The following is a 7,855-nucleotide window of genomic DNA, read 5'->3' on the forward strand; positions in this document are numbered from 1 at the left end:
ACACACTTTCCAAACACAAGCCTCTCTGATGCTTTTCTCTGCTGGAATTGGTTACTGTCAGAAATCTCTACCAGGACATGTCTGAGTCAATATCTGAACATACTCTTAGCTAATCTTGTTTAGGTGTTGCTACTGTGCTTTCTGGGCTTTGAGTCATTTTTTAAAAATTGTTTCTAGTTTTCCAGCATCTGTTTGAGACATGACTAGCAGAACATTTCAGCTGTAAAATTCAGCTGAATACAATAATACAAGTACACACAAAAGGCCCAGAAGCAAGAGAGAAGTTCTCTCTGCCTCTGTTTTTATTTTAATCTGGACAGTACTTCTAAAACATACAGTGAAATACCCTCTGGTATGGGATTCATAAACCAGTGTTTTGGGAGGGCTGTATAATCTAACTAAGTGAAGTCATACTCGGAATAATGTCAGAGAAATTAGGCAAGTTTTGTGTGCTCATAAACACCCAGTCATTAGAGAGTTTGGGTTGCTCAGCCTAGAGAAGATAAGGCTCCAGGGGACATTAAATTGCAGCCTTTCAATACCTAAAGGGGCCTGCAAGAAAGATGAGGACAGACTTTTTCTAGCAGGGCCTCTTGTGATAGGACAAAGGGTAATAACTTTAAATTCAAGGATATATTTAGATATAAGGAGGAATTTTGTTATTATGAGTGTGATGAAACACTGAAACAGGCTGTCCAGAGAGATGGCAGATGCCTGGTCCTTGGGAACATTCAAATTGGATGGAGCTCTGGACAACTTGGTCTGTTTGAAGATATTCCCACTTATTCAAGGGGCTTGGGCTAGATGTCCTTTAAACGTCCTTTCCAACCCAACCATTTTATTTTACAAATGATTATTTGTAGGTTAATGAACATTTGGAGCTAGATGAAGTTCTGACTTGAGCTTTTTCCAATTTATGCCTGTGTTACTACTCAGAAATAGCTGTTAGTGAGGGAACAGATTCCTTCATAACTGGTTTAAACTAGAGGATACTTGAGTCCATGCAGCTATCAATGAGTCCTTTTCTTGATCCTGCAGTGGTCCCCCTTTACTCACATTTTACATTTTTACCAGTTCTATAACCTTCTGTGGAGTTATGTCTACATTTATATGGTGCTGTAGGTAAGAGTGGCAGAATCTGTGCACGTGATGATGTGGTCGTTCATCAGCTGATTTTCCTAAGTTTTTATAGTTATATGGACATCATATTGGAATTGCCCTTACAGCCTGCAGAAGGGTTCAAATTTGCAGCACAACGTAAGAAACTGTATGGCCTAGGACAGTCCAAAACAGAGGGGGAGGAAGAGTAGAGGAAGAGAGAACTAAATTTCATACAATTTTTATCCAAGACACATTTATTTCAAATTTGATTTCTGGCAAATGAATTGCTTAAGTGCAGCAATATGTAGTTAGAGCTTCAAAACAAGTCTTGCCTACTTAGGGCCATGGGACTGACCTTGCAATTCTTTCATTATGTGGTATTTTCTTAGCTACTAATAGTGTAAGTAGAGGTAACAGGTTCTATCATGCAACTGCACTCAAAACTACAGAAACTGTGGGACAACCAAAGAGGATGCATCCCAATGAGCTGTTGTAGCTAATACACCATGCAAGGCAAATTTTAAGTGCTTAAAGGAAAAGGTTATTTTATTAGTTACCTGTGATAACAGAGGCTGGGCTTTGTGGCTGAGGAGGGCCATCCAGGATCTATGTTTTCAAGAATTATTTTCCTTGCAACAAAGCAAATTACACATACAGAGATATGACCTCCCCTAGGATTAAACTAGGGAAGCTGAATACATGCTTGGATGATATTGCACAGATTTGCCATACCACAAAAAAGACATATGCTTGTAGTAATTAAATAATATGTTGATGCTACATTTTCAGAAAAAAAAAGTGCTCTACAGATTTGCTTCTTGCGAATGATAAATATAAGGCATATTTGGTCTCAATGTACATGAAAAATTAAAACACAATATTGTGTTAAATGTTAACACATGCAAGCCATGTGTTAAAAGTGAAACAAATCTACAGCTCTTTTATATAAAAGAAAACTATTTAAATAGGAAAGGAAAGAATTAATATCTATTTGTTGAATTCAGACATGACCAGATTAATATTTCTCTTTCTATTCCTGTAATAATTGAATGCATATTTTTCCTCCCTAGCTGTTACTGCATAACAGATTTTTTTACTATACAACAAAATAAATGCCATATTAAACTGATTTGTTTATCCCTCTTGAAAATGCTTACTTTATTTACATCAATATGCATTAACATGTAATAGGTTCAGGGTTTCTAAGGAACAACATCTTTTCTTTCTGTTTGTCTAATTCATATTAACTTTCCTTTCTTTTAGATTTTTATCCCGTCAGTTTCTACTTGCTGTAATTCTGCTTCTGTGGGAATCAAAAGATATGTTGAACTTGACATGTAAATGAAGCCACCTCATGCTGATGAATCAAACCATGTAGGTGGAGCTTCATCAGCAGGAGTGTGTAGGAGAAAGGCAGCACAAGCATGTCATCACTTAGCTCTAGATTTGGGGTCGTGTCCCAAACCATGGCTAGCAATGCCCTCCTAGAGAGTCACTAGAGAGTTCTGCCAGCAGAGGGTTTGGACCCAAACCATCTTTCTTCAAGCTACAAATGTTGTTAAATCTTGCTCTGGAGTGGAAAAAAAATAAGGTGGGACTTTCCCAAAACCTTGTGAGAGCAGAAGGATTTTATAGCAATTATTCTTCTGATGTGGATTCACAGGCAGTATTTTTTAAGTTGTCAGTTGAACTGCAACTCCTAATTTGAGGGATTGGTGGTGTATTGTAGGGAAAGGACTGTTTCGCTACCTGAGCAGGAAATGGTGATAAAAGATGGATACCAAGAACTAAGACATCAAAGTCATATAAATAAACAGCTGCAATAAAATAATGGTGATAAATAACTATTTCAGCAGCAAATCCTATAGTTATCATTGTATCCACTAGTAACTCTCCACCTAAACTTGTCTAAATCTGGGAGATATAATGCTTTTCTGTGAGTAAAAAGGACATTAGGCCAAGAAAGACTCTGAGGCAAAAATCCTGTTTAATGGATAAATTATGTACCTAACCGTGTAATTATATAGAAGTGGGCAGCACCATCCCTTTCTATAGAAACTGCACATCATAGGCAAGCATCAAAGCATCTCAGATCTGTGAAAGGAGGAGAGCAGGTTCCTGTCCCCAGGCAGCAATTCTGTGGGATGATCCCAAGCAGCCTGCAGGAGTCTGGGCTCAGTGGGGATGAAGCATACATATCTCTTTAATATTTCCCATGTATGGGTTTTAGGAAGAGTACAGGACAAGCTAGATACCTAACGCTGGGCTTAGACTTCCTATGCCCAACTGTAGGACATGGCTACAAGGGTGAGATACTGGCAGGTAAAATTTGGGATGAGTTTAAAATACATTAGGTATGACCCTGTATCTTCCCACATGCGTTCTCTTACACTGGGTAAATGATAAACAAATTAATCCATAACAGAAGTGAGGCAAGCCAGTTCACATCTGCCAGGATACCCAAGGATGGGTATCAGCAGTTCCTATAAAACAGCTGTTGTGCTGGAATTCCTTGCTGTGCTTTGGTCATCTAACTATCTCACACTGAAATCTTTAAAGCTTTCATGGAATCCAGCTAAGAGATAAAATATTTTGAATACTTACTTTGAATATGAAGTAAAACTGTCCTGTTTTCATTTACAGAAATGTTGAGTATCAAATGATACTTTCAAGCAGATCTCACTAGTGAGGGGAATGAAGTGCTTCTTAAAAACAGTCAGATATCCAGCACTCTGCTCTATTTATCACTGGGTCTCTATTTTATTGTTTGATTACATCTTTTCAAAAATACAGTGTTCTTACAGGAAATATGTTCATTATTTGAAGAGTTAATGAGTAAGTATTCATAGAAAAAAATACAAGAAATACTGATACATGAAACATTTTTACATTGGTTTTGATTTTACAAACTATTAGTATCTTTTTGTTAACTATATTGGTTGCTATTTTAGTTCTGAAAGTGCTTTTTATAGTGATCCATGTACTTCAACTACATACAAAAGCAATAATTACATATATATGTATGTTTATTGCAGTCTGTATCCCTGCTTTTAATCTTATATAATAGGGTTTTATTGTTTTTTTCTTTACAGAACAAAGAAGTATAATAAAAATCATTCAGAAGACTGGTCTTACTTATTCATTGAAATTAGAAGAAAATATATATTGTTTTTTAGTTCTGTGTTTGCCTTTGCTCTTAAAGATCAGGGTAGCAAGGAAGAGTTGTGGCATGCTCTAACACAGCACACATGTTGACAGTCCTTTACAATATGCACAGTTTATTAAATTAAAAAAAGCTATCTCTTTCCATTTCAAAACTCTTCTGAGCTAATATATTTACCTTTTCTTTCCCCTCACTGTGGAGTATTTTCACCATCAAATTATGTGTGCCTTCTCTGTCACTTGTTAAAGTAATTCCTTAGACTCATGTTCAGCCTCCCCCTACTTCTGTTTTGTCCTCGTTCCTCAAGTTTTTAAGTTAGGTTTTTTTATTTTATTTTTCCTGCCCTGTCTGTCTGGAGATGTTAAACACTTGTAACCTAGTTCCTTTTCGTATCTTTACATAAAATTCTAAATTCTTAACAATAATTTTTAAAATTCCTAGAAAATGGTTGATAACGATGCAAATATGCAACATCCTGAAGGTTCAACCCTAGCCTTTGCTTATCAAAAATAGCCACAGTAAATATTAAAATGTGCAGCTAAAAGAGGATTAATACTGTAGCAAAACATTGATTGTCAGTGTACCAACACCCAAAAGCAAGCATACATTTGTACTCTGACTATATCTGTGATTCCTTTGGTCTATATAGACAGTCACACAGACTCACACAAATTCCTAAGGATCTCTGCAGAGGGAAGGTTGAGAGCTGCAGCATTTCCTTCAGGATTAGTGCAGACATCTCTCCATGATTGTTTTGAACTTTATTTGTGCCTGGAAGTTGTCCAAAAAGGGAACAGAAAAATCACAGCCAGTTCACCCAGTGCTGCCAAATCTTCTGTAGTGGAGACCCCTAAAAAGGGCTGTCACCCAGGGAGGGGACCTGCTCCACATTATCAGAGAGCAATGTGTCCATAACTATTTGAGTTCCAGGCAAGCAATGTGGTTAGACTCCATATCTGGTATTCTTCTATTTGCAGAAAGAAGCAAACCCCTGGGACAGGATCCCATTATTCCCCAATGCTGTTAGCAAGCTGCCCTGGCAGGGCAGTGACAAGCGTGCCATGGCTCTGCTTTAGGAAATCCGACCTGTTTTATATCAGCTCTCCTGTTTTTTTGGGGGAATCATGTGATTTAGGTAGAGCTAGAGCAAGCATAGCAGGCCCTTCTATCAAGTCCCAGAAAAATCACTTGCAAGCAGTTCATAGAAATTGTTCACTGAGCAATTTCAAATAATGAATGTACAAAATAAAGTGTCAGCAGGAAACTGCTCATGCATAATTTGGGAACAGGGATAATTGTTTGGTGTGATTGAATAAATTGTTTACTGCACACAGTTTAGATAACGTTAATGGCAAGCAATTTTACTCTGTCCTTATACCTCAGGATCATGTACCCTTTAGATAAACATCTACATCAACTATCTGTTAAACTTTGAATACTTTGACTGATCATTTTAGAAAAAAATTGTCTCCTGGCTCTAAGCTGCCAACAATCAGTTACTATACTATTAGTCAGACACCTGGAAGCCCTGGGATGTGGTGTTTTAGATCTTGGATTCAAACAAAAAGATAGCCCTTCCTGCAGGTTTTGCATTGGAAGAATTGCCTGACTATACATCAGAAGGTGTTTATCAGAGGGCCTGAGGTTTACATGTACTGGAATGCACATATTCCTGTTACACAAATCTCCAGCATCCTAAAGAGCCGAGAGAGTATTTGTCGTTCACAATCTCTTCCATACAAACTTCCTTCCAGTAAAACATAATTCTTGACAATGCTTTCAGGCAAAACCCATATAAATAAATTTTCTGTGGAAAATGTGTGTAGTTTTTCAGTTATAGGGCACAAAATTTCAGCCAGTGGGATGGGATTTGTTAGTGTATTTTGTCGCATTCCAGACAGTTGTCAAATACACACAGGATGAATTACTCTCTAAAGGAGCCCACTTACAGAGCCTATGGAGGGAATTTTAAAAAGATTAGTTTAGAGTAGATCTGAGTACACTTTTTGAAACTATAAATGGAAACATTTCATAGATCTTGCCATTGTCTGAAAATAGCAGTCAGCCTGGCACATCTGGGATCCTGAATACAAAGCATTTGTTCTCTTCAGTGAAAACTTTGCCTAAAAAAGGCTGTGACATTGGGCTCTCATTTGAAAGAGGCGGAGTGCCTGCAATTTCACAAAAAGTTTCTTCCTCATCTGCTTAATAAAGTTTTCCAGTGCCTGGCTAGGCTAAACTGAGAGACAGGAGATGGATATTCAGGTCTCAGCTGTGTCTCTGAACTCCTGCCTGTCCTTCTGAGGTCCAACACCTTCCTGCATTATCAGCAGGATGATATTTTCCCTGGAATCCAGAAGAACAGGCAGGCACCAAGAGGTTAGGTACACTGTTGAGGATCACAAACCTGGTTGCTGGAGATAAGGAGCAAGACTGAGCAATATGCAACATCCATGTGTCATTTTCTACTGTGTACTATTACTGTGAAAAATAACTATATAATTGGAGAAAGTACTTAAGCTATCAAGAATATAACAGTAGAAGAAAGAGAAGAAGCCTGCATCAATGAACAGCTGTAAAACCATTAGACCTGACTCTGCTAATGAAATGTATCAGTTCAACACAAATCTCAAAAAACTGATCTGTCTGTCCAAAGCCAATTCCTCATTCTGTGTAAATGCAAACAGTTTTTATTTCTTGCCTCTGTCAGATTAATTTACATTAGTAGACTTCAAAGAACCTGCAGCTTGTTGACAAAGATAGGTTAAAGCAGTCTTTATGGTGATTTAACAATAAGACATTAATTTAATTAAACCAATTCGTTCTCCTATAGTACATGAGACCTTATTTTAAGGTGATAAATTCTATTTAGTACTTTTTACTTAGAGAATGTTTGTTATCTGTATAAATATAGGTAATGTTGTCTAGTATTATCTGTAAAACTAAAGGCCAATAATCTGTCATATAAAATGAATGTCAGAGAAAGTTTTTCTTCTGTGCCCAGGTGCACACCACAGCACAAGACTAGAGTCTGTCAGAGCCATGTCTATGTGCTCCCCCTGCTTATGGTCCTCCTGGAGGGACAGGATATAGGGGCATCTCTCAGATCGTCTCCCGTTTCCCTCTTCCTGCTGACTGGTAGATACCACCACCTACCTCCATGTAGTCTTGGTTTTTACTGCCCTGCTGCAGAGGGGAAATGGCATTTAATCACAAATATACTGAAATACGAATATCCCAAGAGACTAGCTGCAATCAGGACAAAGCTGTACACTGTCCCATGGCTGCAAATATTATTAGTTTGTTGCCACGCTTTCCTAACAAACTTTTTTTTTTTTTCTGCATTAGGGCTAAGCACACCCTGTTTACCACCACAGCTTCCCCCAAAATTAGAGAAGACCTAGAGGGTACTAAGAGAGGTACAAAGACTTTATAAAGACACAACCAGTAGAACAAACTGCAGTTACTGAACGCATAATGTTCAGTAACATGCTAGAAAATGCTTACCCGTCAGTTTGGATTGGGATGGGAACTCTCTGATGAGCTGCTTTGTGCAGCTTTTGGAAGCTGCTTGGCTTAGCTCCAGCAAGC

Source organism: Pseudopodoces humilis, chromosome 3 (assembly GCF_049639895.1).
Source record: "Pseudopodoces humilis isolate 2021_Gansu_Grassland_sample_001 chromosome 3, ASM4963989v1, whole genome shotgun sequence".
NCBI lineage: Eukaryota > Metazoa > Chordata > Aves > Passeriformes > Paridae > Pseudopodoces > Pseudopodoces humilis.